The sequence below is a fragment of the Gobio gobio genome (assembly GCF_949357685.1).
Source record: "Gobio gobio genome assembly, chromosome: 23".
Lineage (NCBI taxonomy): Eukaryota > Metazoa > Chordata > Actinopteri > Cypriniformes > Gobionidae > Gobio > Gobio gobio.
The window spans coordinates 17,000,102-17,018,036 of record NC_137119.1 but is presented as its reverse complement, the minus strand read 5'-3'; the positions used below and the strand labels follow the sequence as shown (position 1 = coordinate 17,018,036).

General features: G+C 48.6%; 1 protein-coding gene across 1 annotated transcript in view; it reads right to left on the bottom strand.

Annotated features, from left to right (window-relative positions):
- gli3 (GLI family zinc finger 3) overlaps window positions 1-17,935 on the bottom strand; it is a 228,327-nt gene that overhangs the window by 118,940 nt on the left and 91,452 nt on the right. The gene's annotated exons all lie outside the window — the stretch shown is intronic.

Genomic DNA, 17,935 nt, shown 5'->3' with positions numbered 1-17,935 from the left:
GTCGCCTCCCTGTGGAGTTTTCGGGAATCGATGCTGTGTTCCCGCCGTCTAGTACGCTTCGGGCCACATCGTTTCCCCGTGCACGCGCACTGCACCAGCCGCTTCTAGCAAGACTTGCGGTGGCCCAGCAAACGCGTACACACACCGAAAATCTTCCTCGATTTCGCCCTGCCGGTTAGCCGCTTCAGGGGGTCGGGGAGGAGTCTCGGTTGACACCCGAGACCGGCCTCAAGAGGCTGGTTCCCTTAGCAGATTATCTTGGCGCATGGTTATGCCTCCGAATATATCAGCTTGGGGCCTGCGACTGTAGAAAGGGGGATACAGACTGCAGTCCGGTTACCTTCCCCTGAAGTTCAGTGGGGTGGTCTGGACGGCAGTGGTCCCTGGGCAGGTTCGGGTAATGGAACAGGAAGTTCACTCCCTGTTGGTAGGGAGGCCACAGAATGTGCTCCTCCGCCAGACAGGGAGTCCGGGTTCTACAGCCAGTACTTCATAGTTCCTAAGAGGGATGGCGAGTTGCATCCAACTTTAGACCTGAGGTACTTGAATCGTTCTCTGAGGAGATTCAGATTCAAGATGCTTAGCAATTCCTCCATTGTGATTCAGATCCAGTCTGAGGACTGGTCTGTCATGATGGGTCTGAAGAGGACGCATACTTCCCTGTATCCATCCTTCTGTGTCACAGGAAGTTCCTGAGGTTCGCTTTTTGGGGCAAAGAGTACCAATATCGGGTTCTTCCAGGCGGCCTAGCCCTTTGAGAGTCTACACGCAGTAGCGTGTTGACGCCTTCTCAGAGAACTGTGTTCCTGGGAGTCGTATGGGATTCTCTACGTTGTGGGCACAATTGTCTCCCGAACGTATCCTCCTGTGGTCCCAAGGGAAACTGTTGTCCATCAGGGCAATGTATGTCCCGGGGGTCCAAAATCAGGGAGCAGACATCCTGCCGAGGCCCGGGCTGAGGCCCGGGGAGTGGCGACTCCACCCAGATGTGGTGGAGGCCATATGCAAGAGGTTCGGCCCAGTGGAAGTGGATTATTTGCGTCTCGAGAGACGTCCCACTGCCCACTGTGGTTTTCCCTCACGCATCCAGCCCGCATCTCCTATCTCAGGCGGCGGGTATGATATTTTACCCCCGCCCGGAGATTTGGAACCTATGGGTCTGGCCCCTGAGGGGACCAGGTACATAGAGGCTGGCCTATCGGCAGAGGTGATAGAGACCTTGCTCAGTTCTAGGGCTCCGTCTACGAGGAGACTGTACAGCCTCAAGTGGAATGTGTTTTCCACTTGGTGCAGGGAGCGTGAGGTGAACCCAGTTAACTGCCCAGTGGCTTCAGTGCTGGAGTTCCTCCAAGATCGCTTCTCTGCAGGGCTTACCCCGGCCACACTCAAGGTGTACGTGGCTGCCATTGCGGCTTTCCACACTCCTATGGGTGATGGGCCTCTGGGTAGGCACCCGCTGGTTGTACAATTCCTCCGTGGGGCTCGGAGGATGAGGCCTGCGGCTCATTCCAGAGTTCCAACCTGGGACCTGGCAGTGGTTCTCGAAGGCTTGGCTGAGGCCCCCTTCGAGCCATTGGAGTCAGCTGAACCAAAGAACCTGACCCTTAAGGTGGCTTTTCTCCTCTCCATTAACTCTCTCAGGAGAGTGGGAGATCTCCAGGCCTTGGCGGTAACGCCAACCTGCCTGGAGTTGGCCCCGGGAGGAGTAAAGGCCATCGTACACCCTAGGCCGGGCTACATGCCTAAGGTGCCATCAAGGGGGGTCAGGTCATTGGTTCTGCAGGCATTCCATCCTCCGCCTCACGTGACGGCGGAAGAGGGGAGGCTTCACCTACTCTGCCCGGTTAGGGCTCTTAGAGTTTATTTGGCGAAGTCTGCACAGTGGAGGAGATCGCAACAACTTTTGGTGTGTTTTGGCTCACCTAAGAAGGGATTGCCTGCGTCTACTCAGACAATCAGTAATTGGATTGTCCAGGCAATTACCATGGCCTACCAGGTGCGCAGTTTGCCTTCACCTGTGGCCGTGAGGGCTCATTCCACCAGAGGCATGGCCTCTTCGGTGGCCCTTCTTTCTGGGGTCCCCTTGCAGGATATCTGCGAGGCGGCCGGGTGGGCTACCCCACACACATTTATCAGGTTCTATAGCCTGGATCTCCCTACAACGCCTGGTGCTAGGGTGCTCCAGTCCTAGCTGTGCCCGGTCTCCGGCTTCACACTAGGGCAGGCGCTACCCTTCGGTGTGGCCTAGTTGGGATTCGTTCCCCAAAGTGTCGTCTCGATGCAGTGCGAGTTCCCTCGAAAGGGAACTGCTTGGGTTATGTATATAACCCTTGTTCCCTGAGAAGGGGAACAAGCACTGCATCCCGACGCCACACCTCGGCGCGCCTGGAGCGCATGCTTCAGAGCATTTACTGCCGACATTACGTTCCAGCTCCCCTTTTATACTTATGGGTATGCCGTCACAGTTACGTCATCACGCACGCCAATCGGATTGGCCTAGTTGGCATTCTGATTTCAGATTCGCTGATGCTAAGGGAGCATCCCCCAAAGTGTCGTCTCGATGCTGTGCTCGTTCCCCTTCTCAGGGAACAAGGGTTATATACATAACCCGAGCAGTTATTAAGATTAATGTGGTTTGGAATTGGTCAAATGTGCTTGGGAAAAAATATGATCAGAAAATCAACGTGCCTAATAATTCTGCATGAAGTGTATGAATATATCAGGCCCTGAGTAGCATTTTGTTTAAATAAACAATGTAAAAGTGGAGACATAAGCTTGTTGTCTGAGCTTTGCTAATATTTGTCATAGTCATATAAAAACCATCCTTATAGCTAGTACTGCAATAGGAAAAATTAATGGCCACACAAACCTACAGATACACAAATGCAAATACACAGAGACATTTATAGGTAGACAGACCAATAGACAGCGGCAATAAATATGTGGAACATGTCTGGTCACACTAAGTCTTCAGGTAGTGCAGGAAGGCATTGTTAGTGCTAACGTGTGCTTTAGGGAGCTCTTTATAGGTTTTATGTGCAAAGCCTCCTGGGCTTGGCCTCTTCCAGGCAAATGTGCAGGTTCACAGCTTCACACAAGAGCGATGGAGTGTCTCTGAGTCTGTGCTTTGCCACAGTCTGTGAAATAAAACAGGCCAACATTCAACATCACAGCAGCAGTCAGGCAAGGATTTCCCACAAGCTCTCTCTCTCTCTCTCTCTCTCTCTCTCTCTCTCTCTCACACACTCTCACACTCTCTCTTTATTATTTTTTTTCAAAGACACAGAATCCCATGGAGAGGGCAGCTGAGTCTTTTCCCTGCATTCCAAACTGCCCATTAAATGGCCTCATGGGTAGTATCAACGCCCACAAGCTATCCGCCTTCTCTCTCTCTTTCTCTTTCCCTCTCTTTCCATATACCAGTCTTTTAACACTGTTCCTGCCTCTCTCCTATATACACACACACAAAAGAGGTGTACTTTCCTTATTTCTCTGTCTGCAAGTAATCTGTTCTGGCGGGCAGAGTTGGACTTGTACCCCACAGGGACAGTCTCCAGTGGTCTAAAATGGGGCAGAGAGAAACAAGTTTACAGGGCTTTGCAGGGTTTACAGGGTTTAGTGTTTGATCTTTCTTGAAGACACATGACCCATTTCCTGACCCCATCTGGGTCATGACCTCTCAGCCTAGAATAAGTAGTGGAGCAACCAATAATTCAGTGCTCTGAAAAAGTCCTCTAACCCTCCCCTTTCACTGATGTATAACATCACTGCTTTTTAACCTTAAGGAGTTCAGTTCATAACTGCAGCTGTAGGGGTCAATGAGGTCACCGATGATGCCATTTAAAGGGACTGTGACAATTCTGTCATTATTCACTCACACTCATGTCATTCAAAACTCATATGACTTTCTTTATGCAGTGGAACATAAAAGTGAATTCTTAAAGGTGCAGTGTGTGAATTTTTGCACCATCTAGCGATGAGGTTGTGAATTGCAATCGACCGGCGCTACAGTAGAGACATTGTCGTCGTCGGAAAGAGCAGAGAGTGACTAGCCCTCTGTAGAGAAGTTTGTCTGTTTAGGGTAACTGTAGAAACATGACACTGCAAAATGGCGTTCCCCTTCGAGGGAACTCGCACTGCGTCATCGAGTGACGACACTTTGGGAACGCCCACAGCGTTGCGCGTCTGAAGTAGTGGTGCGTCATGACGTAGTAGTAGATGACGGCATACCCGGAAGATACAAAAGGGACGCTGATGCAAACACACAACAGCTTTTGCTCTTCAGCGGAGCGCTCTATGTGAAATATTGTTTGTCTATTTGGTGTTGTTTGTTCAATATATATATAGAAAGATGGCTAGTGGGCAACAATTCAAAAGGTCCAAGGAGTCAGATGTGCTGAGTGTCGAGGCGGGTGACGTGGAGCCTGAGCCATCGCTTCACGCACCCGCTCCAGAGGAGCTAGTGGAGGTTTTGACCCGCGCCGTGGCCAAGTTAATAATTGACTGGCCACAGGAAGAACCTGAAATCCAGCCGCCCAGTAAGCTGGATGAACGGTTCTTCAGGCGCAGGCCTCAACCTCCACGCCGGGGCCTGCCTTTTTTCCCGGACCTACACAATGAGTTGTGTAGGTCTTGGGACAAACCCTACTCAGCCAGACTTTCCAACCCCCCAGTACTCGACTTCGGTAACGTGCTGGGGCCGGCTGCACAGGGTTATGGGACGCTGCCTCGGGTGGAGGAAGCTCTCGCGAGCTATCTTTCTCCCGAGGCCGCTTCGTCCCTTAAGGCCCCGGTACTACCCACCAAGCCAACCCGTGATACATCAGCGCTGGTGGGTAGGGCCTATATGGCAGCCGGGCGGTCTGGTAGCTGTCTGCACACCATGGCGGTACTGCAGGCCTACCAGGCCGACCTCCTCAAGGAGCTCGACGAGGACGAGGGCCCGTCTCCGGACGATGTCCTCGGACTAAGGAAAGCCACCGACTTGTCTCTCCGCATCACCAAGGAGACGGCCCGTTCCATCGGCCGCTCCATGGCTGGTTTGGTGTGTGTGGAGAGACATCTCTGGTTAAATCTGTCGGGGATGAAGGAGAGAGAGAGAAACACTTTCTCCTAGATTCCCCGATTTCACCTTCTGGTCTTTTCGGTGGCGCGGTTAACACCGTCGTCGAGAGGTTCCAGGAGGTGAAGAAACAGTCGGCGGCTTTCCAACAGTATCTCCCTCGTCGGTCCAGCTCCTCGAGGAAGGCTGTCTCAAAGGGACAGCCTCGGCCGTCTGCTAGCTCCTCGCACCGGCAGGTGCAAAAAGAGAGCGTTGCTTCTCGCGCCCCTCCAGAGGGAGCTTGGCAAAAGAGGCGGCGCTCTCGTGGTAAGCCTTCCGAGCCTAAGTTCGATCTGAGGACCGTCCTTCAGGTGAAGAAGGCTTCCACCAAGCGGTCTTAGCCAAGCTAGCTCGCTTTCCCCCCCGGAGCTCTCGGGAAATCAGTGCTGTGTTCCCGCCATCAGAGACGCTTCGGGCCTCACTGATTTCCCGCACACGCGTGCTGTCTTCGTCGCCTCCAGTAGGACTTGCGACTGGACAGCGAACGTGTGCTCCCACCGAAAATAGAACGAGTCTCGGTTGACACCCGAGGCCAGCTGGTTCCCTTAGTAGATTATCTTGGCGCATGGTTATGCCTTCCGAGTGTGTCTACATGGGTTCTGCAGACTGTAGAGCTGGGTTACAGACTTCAGTTCGGTTCTCCTCCCCCGAAGTTCAACGGGGTGGTCCGGACTGTGGTCGGCCCAGAGCAGGTTCGGGTTATGGAACAGGAAGTACAAGCCCTGTTAGCCAAGGAAGCCATAGAACGGGTTCCTCTGGCAGACAGGGAGTCCGGGTTCTACAGCCGGTACTTCATAGTTCCTAAGAAGGATGGTGGGTTGCGTCCGATAATAGATCTCGGGCTCTTGAATCGGTCTCTGAGGAGATTCAGGTTCAAGATGCTCACAATTCCAGCCATCGTGAGTCAGATCCAGTCCGAGGACTGGTTTCGTCACGATAGATCTAAAGGACGCATACTTCCATATTTCCATCCTTCCATGTCACAGGAAGTTCCTGAGGTTCGCTTTCGGGTGCGAAGCGTACCAATATCGGGTTCTTCCCTTCGGCCTGGCACTCTCCCCTCGCACCTTCACCAAGTGTATGGATGCAGCTCTGGCTCCGTTGAGACTCCAGGGCATCCGTATACTCAATTACATCCACGACTGGCTCATTTTGGCCAGGTCACGCGAGATGGCGGTTCGGCATCGAGATGTCGTTCTGGCCCACATAAGGTGCTTGGGGCTGAGACTCAACACGAAGAAGAGCGTGTTGACGCCCTCCCAGCAGACTACGTTCCTGGGGGTTGTATGGGACTCCACGTCGATGCGGGCCCAAATGTCCCCCGCGCGCGTGGAGTCCATACTGGCGATGGTCTCCAGAGTGAAGCCAGGCCGCAGCCTCACTGTGAAGCAGTTTCAGAGACTGCTGGGGCTCATGGCAGCAGCGTCCAACGTGATACCTTTTGGCCTGCTGCACAGGAGACCCCTACAGTGGTGGCTGAGGGCCAAGGGGTTTTCCCCGAGGGGAAATCCATTTCGTATGATCAGGGTAACGTGCAAATGCCTTCGTTCACTCGTCATTTGGCGGAAACCTTGGTTCCTGTCCCAAGGACCAGTGCTGGGAGCATCATGTTGCCGGAGAGCCGTTTCAACAGATGCTTCCCTCACTGGCTGGGGCGCGGTCATGGACGGCCGCTTTGCGAGAGGTCTGTGGGAGACCCGGCATTCTTCATGGCACATCAACTGCCTGGAGATGCTGGCGGTCTACAAAGCTCTGAGGAGCTTTTACCCGGACCTCCGCGGCCACCATGTCCTGATACACTCAATCGTCAGGGGGGTTTGAAGTCGCGCCCTGTGAGCAGACTGGCGCATCAAATCCTCCTGTGGTCCCAGGGGAAGTTATCGTCTCTCAGGGCGATGTACATCCCCAGGGACCAAAACCAGGGAGCAGACGTCCTGTCGAGGCAGGGGCTGAGGCCCGGGGAGTGGCAACTCCACCCAGAGGTGGTGGAGGCCATGTGCAAGAGATTTGGCCCAGTGGAAGTGGACCTGTTCGCGTCTCAAGAGACGTCCCACTTTCCACTGTGGTTTTCTCTCAGGCATCCTAGAGCTCTGCTCCCGGGAGTTCTGGAGCGGGTCCGCCGGGAGGGCATCAGCCTGCTCTTAGAAGCACCCCGGTGGCCCACTCGAGTATGGTTCTCGGACATCATAGCTCTGCTAGACGGCTCTCCGTGGCGGATCCCTCTGAGGAGGGATCTGCTCTCTCAGGCAGGGGGAACAATATTTCACCCCCGGCCGTAGTTATGGAGCCTCTGGGTCTGGCCCCTGAGGGGGCTCAGTACCTAGAGGCGGGCCTGTCAGCAGAGGTGGTCGAGACTTTACTCAGCTCCAGGGCTCCTTCCACCAGGAGACTGTACAGCCTCAAGTGGAACGTATTCTCCACTTGGTGTAGAGAGCGTGAGGTGGACCCAGTTAACTGCCCAGTTGCTTCAGTGCTGGAGTTCCTCCAAGATCGCTTCTCCTCTGGTCTTACCCTGTCCACCCTGAAGGTGTATGTGGCTGCCCTTGGGGCTTTCCACGCAACTCTGGGTGATGGACCCTTGGGGAAGCACCATCTGGTTGTACAGTTCCTCCGTGGGGCTCGGAGGATGAGGCCTGCGGCTTGCTCCAGAGTCCCAACCTGGGACCTGGCGGTGGTACTTGAAGGGTTGGCTGAGGCCCCCTTCGAGCCACTGGAGTCGGCTGAGCCCTGAAGGTGGCCTTTCTCCTCGCCATTACCTCTCTTAGGAGAGTGGGAGATCTCCAGGCCTTGGCGGTCACGCCAACTTGCCTGGAGTTTGCCCCTGGCAGAGTGAGGGCCATCTTACACCCTAGACCGGATTATATACCCAAGGTTCCATCTCAGGGAGCCCGGTCTCTGGTTCTTCAGGCTTTCCATCCCCCTCCCCACCTGACGGCGGAAGAGGGGAGACTTCACCTGCTCTGCCCTGTCAGAGCCTTAAGCATTTATTTGGAGAAGTCTTCCCACTGGAGAAGGTCAGACCAATTGTTGGTGTGCTTTGGCTCACCCAAGAAAGGGCTGCCTGCATCAACGCAGACGATCAGTAATTGGATTGTCCAGGCTATAGCCGCGGCTTATAGGGTGCGCAATTTGCCTCCGCCCATGGCCGTGAGGGCCCATTCCACCAGGAGCATGGCCTCCTCAGTGGCCCTCCTTTCTGGCGTCTCGCTTCAAGAGGTATGCGAGGCGGCCAGGTGGGTCACCCCGCACACCTTCATAAGATTTTACAGTCTGCACCTCCCGGTGACGCCTGGTGCTTGAGTGCTTGCGTCCTAAGTGTGCCTGGGGTTCCATCTCCACACTGGGACGTGGGGTGATTTCGGTGTGGCCTAGTGGGTATAAACGTTCCCAAAGTGTCGTCACTCGATGACGCAGTGCGAGTTCCCTCGAAGGGGAACGTCTCGGGTTATGACTATAACCCTTGTTCCCCGAGAAGGGAACGAGACACTGCGTCTCGTCGCCACACCTATCACGGTCAGAGCGCTCGCTTCATCGCAAGTGCTGTTGTGTGTTTGCATCAGCGTCCCTTTTGTATCTTCCGGGTATGCCGTCATCTACTACGTCATGACGCACCACCAATCAGATTGGCTTGATTTCATTCATACTTCAGACGCGCAACGCTGTGGGCGTTCCCAAAGTGTCATCATTCGACGACACAGTGTCTCGTTCCCTTCTCGGGGAACAAGGGTTATAGTCATAACCCGAGACAATTTCCCTGTAAGGGGACCCGTGGTGTATGTAGATAGAAATGGCTCATTCTAAAGTAATAAAAACATAACGATTCATTATGTAAGGTCTTTATACACCACTGAAAACATAGTTATGTATATTATATTACATTCCTGTCAATAGATCCTCATAAATACTACACACTGCACCTTTAAAGACTGACAAAAAATATTGAAGATATTCTCTAAAAATCTGCCTTAATTGAAATTTCAGTTTCTTGCAGTTAACTATACAGCATTGCTTTATGTAACCATCCTCAAACAAAGCACAAGCTCCACTCCTCAGCACAAAATCCCAACAATAACTGAACATTAAACACTGGTTTCCTCCCTTTATCATTTGGTACAAAAATGTATACATAAACAGTTAATATCATCATTTAGCACTATTTAGCACCATGCATGCTGGGAACAAGAAATCTCTTGTTTCAGTTTTCATGTATTCTCAACACAAATCAACAAACACAAATAGAAAGTAAACTTTATATATTACCTAAACTGCATATAATTAAATTGTACTGTGAATTTTATTGCTCTAGCTAGTAAATTAAACATTACTTTATGGTACTTTTGCTTAAAAGCCCCAATTCATTATAATTGTAGGGAAATAAAATGACCAGCACATTATGTAAAATGTCTCCAAGTTTGGAATGACAAGAAAAAAACATTTCATTAGGTGAACTATTCCTCACATGTCTAGCGAAACCAGACAAGCCCAACAGATGCTGATATTTGCAGCTTTCTCAGATTCCTGTATGAAAGCGCTTTAAAAAACAGAACAACTTTTTAACAAAATTCCATACCATACAAGACTCTGTAATTTGCAAAGTAAAAAGAGTGCTGGCTTTGGGAAAGCCTGCAAGAGCCGCTCAAACAGAATGAATGGTATCAGCGGGTTCTGGTGGAACGGAGCACTTGTGTTTTGGCATGTGAGAGCGGTTGTGACTCAGGTCATTAAGCTCAAACTGTAAGCCTCCTCCAGTTTGGCAGAGTTTAGCAGTTGTTGCTGATGAGTGCTGCTCTAAAGCTGGGCTGTTTTAAAATCTTTCTGTTCTAGAAACTCTAGCGTGGAGGCACAGAGCTGTCGACAAATGTCCCGTAGCTCTGGAGCTAAGGTTAGTGCTTTGGCCCAGTGTGCTGCACTGGGCCAAAGCTAGGAAAAACCAATTAAAACTGTGTGGATTAAAGATTGTATTTCACATATCACTATGGAATACACTTCACAAACAGTCATGATAGAGAGCGTTCAAGGTTCCTCGATCCATGAAAAATGACAGCATCAGTTACATTATAAGTCTTTAATCCTATACTGCATAGCCAGTGATCTTATTGAGGGAATAATAGCACTTATAAAGTTAAAGCAGGATTAATAGGCCTGCTCCCATAAAACCACAATATTAACATAAAGGGATTTAAGTATCATCCTGTTACCATCCTCACACACATGCATACACACACACACACACACAAGGTTTTGAAAGTGAATACTGACGTATTGGTGTAACGAAGTAAGGGAATGAACAGAAAATTCAATAGGAACCACCTAGATACAATGACTATATATATATATATATATTGTTTTTTTTTTTGTTTTTTTTTATGACATTTGTATTTTTTGTACCTACACTTTTAGTGTAAGTGACAAAATAACGCCAACATTTTCCTATTTACATGTTGTGATGTGTATAGTTACATTGTGTACTAAGACCGACGGAAAATGAAAATTTGCGATTTTTAGACTGATATGTCTAGGAACTATACTCTCATTCCTGCATAGTAATCAAGGAACTTTGTGCCGTACTATGGGTGCAGCAGGCGCAATGATATTACACAGCGCCTCATCATAAAAGTGGTTTATTTTGTTTAAAAAACGTGGTAACACTTTACAATAAGGTTCATTAGTTAACAGTAGTTAACAACATTAGTTAACATGAACTAATAATGAACTGCACTTATAAAGCATTTATTTATCTCTGTTAATGTTAATTTCGACATTTACTAATGCATTATTCGGTCTTCATATCGGCTAGAGGGACCGGCTCTATCGCATCCTTCGCCAGTAGGACCGCGATCTCCGCCTGTAGCACAGGAGCGTTCTCCTTCGACACGGAGGTGAAGTGAACGCCCCTGAACTTGGGGGGATGCCGGGCGAACTGAATCGTATAGCCGAGTCTGATGGTACGGATGAGCCAGCAAGACGGCCTTGGAAGCGCTAGCCAGGCTCCCAGGGACCGTGCAAGCAGGACCAATGGCACCACAGACGTACCCGCAGCGGGGCAGCAAGGCGGCATGCAGGGACCCGACTCGGACGGCCTGGTGGCGGCCCGAAGTGGGGTCTGAGTGTGCTGTGCAACACTTACCTGACTCCGCTGAGGGGGTGTGCGAGTGTGGGAAGGCCTCTGGGGTGCGTCCCCACAGCCGGCACCCCCTGCTGGCGAACAGAGAGGCGTCTGAGAGTGACAAGGCACGGAAGTCAAACACTGACAGGCGTGCTCTCTTGGCACCCAGAGATATTGGAAACTGCTCTTTTATTGAGAATTTGGGTACCACTGGCACTGGGTCCAGTGGCGGAACAGAAAAAGCAGAAACAAAGATTCTCCCCCAGCCCTCCTCCGGGGGAAGGAGTGGTGCTGCAGCCATTTCCTGAAGAGCAGTTTCCTCCATCGCTTGGTGGCCCGTCTCAGGGTCGCTTACGACGGCGCTTGCCACCTGGCTTGGCAGCGGCCTGAGTGGGCTGGATGGCCTTCCCGTAGGCTGCTGCTGGGCTGGGGCGGGAGCGGGGGCAGGGGCGGTGGCGGGTGGCTGTCCTCGGCGACGGGCAGGCGGAGGCGCTGTGGCCGGCGGCGGAGGCAGGATGTGCTTAATGGCCTCCGTCTGCTTCTGGGCGGCCGAGAACTGTTGGGCGAAGCTCTCGACTGCGTCGCCGAACTACCCGGCCAACGAGATGGGGGAGTCCAGGAACCGGTACTTGTCGGTCTCCCTCATGTCGGCCAGGTTGAGCCAGAGATTTCGCTCCTGGACCACTAAGGTCGACATCGCCTGACCGAGGGAACGTCGCCGTCCGGAGCTCCCGGAGGAGCTCTGGGTCAGGCCTACCCTTGTGCATGTCCATGAGCGCCTGGGCCTGGTGCACCTGAAGCAAACTCATGGCATGCAAAGCGGACGCGGCCTGTCCGCAGGACCTGTAAGCCTTCGCAACTAGGTTGGAAGAGAACTTACAGGCCCGGGATGGGAGACGGGCTCCGCTTTGCTTTACTCACATGCTCTGGTAAGGTAGGCTGTTTTTTTGCGTACATTTTTATTTCCTGTCGCTGTGCAGGCTCTTTTATTGTTTACATATGACTGTGTAAACAGCTCCGTAAATCTTTTGTTTAAAGGTTTAATGTAGGCCACACTCCACAGTCCATTGCATTACGATTGCAAGAAGAATCAACATTGTGAAAAATGTGATGTGCAGTCAAATGTCCCGGTGTGTATGCTGTTTAAACAAGTATTCTCATCTATATATTTGTTGTGCTTTCATGTTTTATAGACTCGATATTGTTTCTTATAAAAATGTGGTGACCCCCACATTTTGTGTGGTGAAAAAAAACACAGCACCCCCAACCTAAAACATCTTCCCGCGCCCCTGTCTGTCTGTCAGCACAAGTAGCCTATCTCTCAGAGCATCTGACAGGGCTAGCTGCTTTAAAATATACGTGTTAACACTATCTTACAAGTTATTTTGAAACCCTTAATATAAAGCATGTGTCATGTTTAGGACAAATTGTATCATGCACTTTCCCTGCATCAGCTCACTCTGCTATTTTTCAGATGCGCTCGTATCAATCTACTGTATATCGATATAAACGGTATTGCCTCATTCCATATAGTTTCTAAAAAATTTATTGATATATTGTAACTCGATTTATCGGCCAGCCCCACTATCGGCGCCGACGCAATGTTTTATTCTCCATCATTCGGTGCATATTACTTGTACATTGATGAACCTTTATGTTATGTCATCACAGATTAAAACCTATAAATCAAAAAAATTATTGCATTTATAAGGGGAGAAGACTCAGCACCCAAGGATCTATTGCCTGTTTCCATGTTTTACTACCAATGTAGAGAGCCCTGAGTCCCAGTTGCCAACTCACATCCCCAGAGAGTACAATTATTCTAGGTCTTCAATAAAGAAAAAACAACCAAACTACAACCCAATAGACCCTGGGATTTAACCATTGATCATCTACCCAAAACAAAGTATTTCCATTGTAGATCCCTGAAACTTGAGCAATGTAAAAGTATATTGAAGCAGCATTATCATGTTTAATCTGTCCTGTCATCTGTGGAAGGTGGATACCTTCCCTCAATGAAGCTGGTTTCTTCTTTGTTGAGAAGAGAGGTGGCACAGCACAGTGACAGTCAAATACCTGTACCCACCTCCTCGGGTTCCATCAGCCCTCGAACAGTTTACGTGAGGCCATGATTTTTAAGAAATTGGACTTAAGAACTGCATATAATCTAATCAGGATAAAGGAAGGGGATGAATTAAAAACTGTATTCCTTACCACATAGGGTGGCACTATGAATACTTGGTCATGCCGTATGGGGCTAATGCCCCATCCGTTTTCCAGTTATTCTTCAATGAGATTTTCAAAGATCTCAGCATAATAATAATAGTAGTAAAAAATAATGTATGTAACCCTGGTTCCCAGAGAGGACAGTGAGATGTTGCATCAGTTGCTGACACTATGGGGATGCGTCTCACAGAAGCCAACATCTGAGGTACAGGTGTAATCACGCCAATCTTATTGGCCAATGGCAGTCCTATGACTTAACATAGAAATTGGGGAGGGCGACAGGTGAGAGCGTTGACATGACCTGTCGAACTCTATATTAAAAGGGATAGCTGCCAGGGGCACAACCCTGCTTCAAACCCCAATCAATGAATTGGGGAGGATGACAGACTTTATCTGTCAGGCTTAAATTTCCACCTCAGCTCACATCTGCCAAGCTCTACACTAAGAGTACGTAAATATAATCTACCCTGAAAAAAGGGGAACACACCACACTACTCTAAGACTCAATCTAATCTAATTGGGGAGGGAGACGGGTGAGAGAGCTTGTTTATCTTTTAGCCCTGCCTTTAAACCCCAACTGATAACTGTGGAGGGCTTCAAGCTTCACACCATACAGATATAGACAAAGGAGCATATCCCTGCTTAAAGCTCTAATAATAAATCTGGAGAAGGTGATATATGAGAGAGCGGATTGCTGCCGCAACTTAGACCAGCTCAATATTCATTGATGCCATAGACAAGAGTCAGGGATATTTGCCTGGACAATTTTGACTCAACTCTCGCAGTTAACCATAAGTTGGAGGCATTACATGAGCATGTAGGATGCAAATAAGCAAATGTGGGGATCTACTTAGGCAGGCATACAACACAGCTGCATCACATTCACTCAATCAATCATGTGATCTGTTGTAAGGTCACATGACTAATCAGGAAGTGATAAATGTTTGCTGGCTGCAAGGCAGACTCTTTTCGTGTTGATGCTAGACACTGTTGTGTGAGTTGGGCCCCTTTTTCATGCAGGTAAAATTGGTCATTGCAGAGCATGTTTAATCTACTGCCAGTAAATTTTAATACTTATTTATTTTATTTGATTAGGGTAATTCTAGAAGAGCGTGTCTACTCTTCACGGAGGACACAGGCTGCTGAATGGAGTTTTAACATTTGTGTAATCACCCCAGTGTGTCTCGAGCTGCTGAACTGCACTGGTAAATGTCTTAATATTTACATTTTCCATTGAATGTTTTATAACTGCATTGAAACATGTTTTAACGACTTTCTCTGTCTGTAGCAACGGAACGTTTACCTTTTCTCTGCATGTGTTAATGCGCTGTGGGACAGTTGATCATACTGAAAAGTAGGCTTATATTTTCTAGTTATGTTTTAACTGACTGGTATGCTGTTTAATGAGGTTGTTAACTAACATGCTTGGTTTCTTTTGTAAAGGGACCAGGCCAGCCACTGTTTTCCTGTAATTATTAGGCATTTCTTTATTGCTTCCTGTTGTTTGATTTTTTTGTTTTGTTTGGTTCTCCATAATTTTGCCACTCATGTGCTACATTTATAGTATTTCTTATTTTGACTAAGTGTTGCCATTTATGCTGGTGATTCTCCTCTCTAAATGTCTTCTGCGTAGGTTATCCTTGTACAAGGCCGGATCCACACTGATGCTTTGCCCTTTCTCTTCAGGGGACCACACTGGGAGAGACACTGTATTGGTGTGTACTTATAACTACAACACGGTGTGATATTTTGTAGTGGTATATAAAGATCTTAAGTGTGTAGTGCTTGTTGTGTTGCATGCTTCGACTGGTGTTGGGTTGCTGTCTCCTGTTTCTGTCTCTCCAGGGGCCTCCTGAGCAGGGGTTTTGCATCGGCTGATCCGACCTTCCTAGATTGAGGAAAATCCACCAGTCATTTATCACAGTATTTTTAAGATTCGTTTTAAATAACTTTTCTACGTCTTTTTTTTACTAATTTAATAAATTTTGGAATACATTTACATTTCTGCCTCTTGTTGACTGTCCCTTTGCGGGGATAAACGTATTATTAGCCACACTACATTCACGGGAAGAGTTGGGGTTCCTCCTGCCCATCTTCAGGGGGTGGCGTAGTCAGACTTAAAATAAGGTATACTGCATGGCAGGTACTACATTTTGGCGTAGTCGGCAGGATTAAAATACAATAAAAAATAAATAAAGGCATTGACATTTTATATTGCTTGTATGGTTTTGTTTGTGTATTCTTCGATTGTTAAAATAGAAACAGTGGCTGGCTCTGGACAACAGAAGACTACAATTGGACGGCCAAGACGAATCACGATTGGAACCAGAGGCTAGTGACTACTACTACGCAACTGAAGTGTTTTGTTTTTCATGTCTTTGGCATTGTTTTATGTTCTCTTCTGTGATAGTGAGACTGTTAAACTGGTAAAATGAGTGAGGTGGAGGAACACATGCCAGAGGAACTTCTGACTCTTCGGGAGGAAGTGCAGAGGTTACGAGTGGCTAATGAACAACTTCAGAGAGGAAGAGGTGCCAGCGCAAGTACCTCTGGTAATGGCACTACTGCTGGTGGGACAGCCCCCAGTGGCGATTTGTACTCACCAAATTTTCCTGGTCCACAACCTAGATCTGAACGTTTTGTTTATATTCAGAGAGAAAGGAAGTGCCCCCACTTCTCCGGCTCAAAATCAAAATCTGATATATTGATTTATGATTGGATAGAAAATATTGAGTCATGCGTGAGGGATAGAAATATGAGCGCTAGAGAGAAGGCCCTCTTCCTTTATGACCATTTGGAAGGAGAAGCAAAAGCTGAAATTAGATTCCGCCCTTTGGCTGAGCGGGAGAATCCGGACACAATTTTAAAAATCTTAAAAGAGGTTTATGGTTCCTCCTCCTCCTTTGTCAGCCTGCAAAGACAATTCTTTGACCGAAAACAAAAAGATGGGGAGTCTCTTAAAGAATTTTCACACTCTCTGTGGGCTTTAATTGAAGAAATCAAGCGTGCTTACCCTAATAGGTTGACAGACCCAGATATATTAGTTAGAGATCAGTTTATGGAGCATGTACGTGATGTTTCACTAAGAAGAGAGCTAAAGAGCATTGTGCGCCAAAATCCGGCAGTCGATTTTATAGCACTGCGGCATGAAGCAATTAGATGGATGGAGGAGGGTGAGCGTCCTTCAGGACAAAATCGAGCTGGGCTTTACCACTGTGGGGTGGATATAAATGTTGAAGGGGTTTGTCATGCAGTTGGGGTGGGAAAAGGGTCGGAAGTTTCTGTCTTGCAGGAACAACTTAACCAACAGCAGTTACAGATTAATAAAATCCTACAGAGTCTGTCCAAGATTGAATCTGTGTTAAGCCAGTCAACTGCTCGTCCCCTTAACCCCAATTACCAGTTTACCCCAGAAGGTCAACCCATCTGTCTCCGGTGTCGTAAGCCTGGGCACGTCCTCCGTCAGTGTCGACAGGGGCCGAGACCGCGAACAGCCAGTCTACCTAATGTCCAGCCTGAGGAAAATCCTGCAGTTACAGGACAGTCAGGTATGCATCATATTGATCCTAGCTCTGTGACGAACAATCCTAGTCTTTCTCATCAGGTCTTGCCCCCTTCAAATGAGTCAATCTCACTTGTAGGTAAATGCCCTGTAGTGGAGGTTGTAATGGCAAAAATTAATTCGTCGACATCACTAATAAGAGACAAACCATAATCCAATTGTCTTTATAAAGATTTATTTTCCTTGCAAGGAAGAGCCACGGTCAAACGCAGCCGCTCGAGGCTACCTTGAGTGTGAACTGCTAAAACAAAAGAAAGCACAAACTTTTATACCCTCAACAACCCCCTCAGTAATTTTCCATACATCTGGCGAAACCCACTGAAGGTTTCGCCTTGAGCAAGAGGTGAGACAATACACAAATGGTCCCCCTCCTGTCTTGGATCTCATTTGAATTAAAAGCAAGAAACACAATGGTCCTTCATCTTCATCTAACAAAGCATGTTAGCCAGGAACTCAGATTCCAAGAGCAATAAAAGATAAAAGGGACAATGTATGGCTTCCACAGGTGAGGCCTCTTTGATCTGACTCATTTAAAACACAATAGAGAAAACAGGTCTGGAAGATTAAATCTTCTGTGATTAAATTTTTCCCCAACAAGGTAAAGATGGGGGGTGTTAAAGTAAAGTGTTTACTGGACACTGGTTCCATGGTGACGACAATAACAGAGTCTCTTTTTAAGGAAGTCTTTCAACATTGGGGTGCACCTAAGCTCAAGTCATGTGGGTGGTTGGCTTTAAAAGCTGCAAATGGATTAGACATCCCCTATGTTGGATATTTAGAGTTGGATATCCAGGTACTGGGTAGAACACTTCCAGGACGGGGGGTTTTGGTGGTGAAAGATGCCCCTCGCACATTACAACATTCCATTCCTGGGCTGTTAGGAATGAATGTCATTGCTCAGTGTTATAGGGAGTTATTTGCACAACAGGGCGAAGATTTA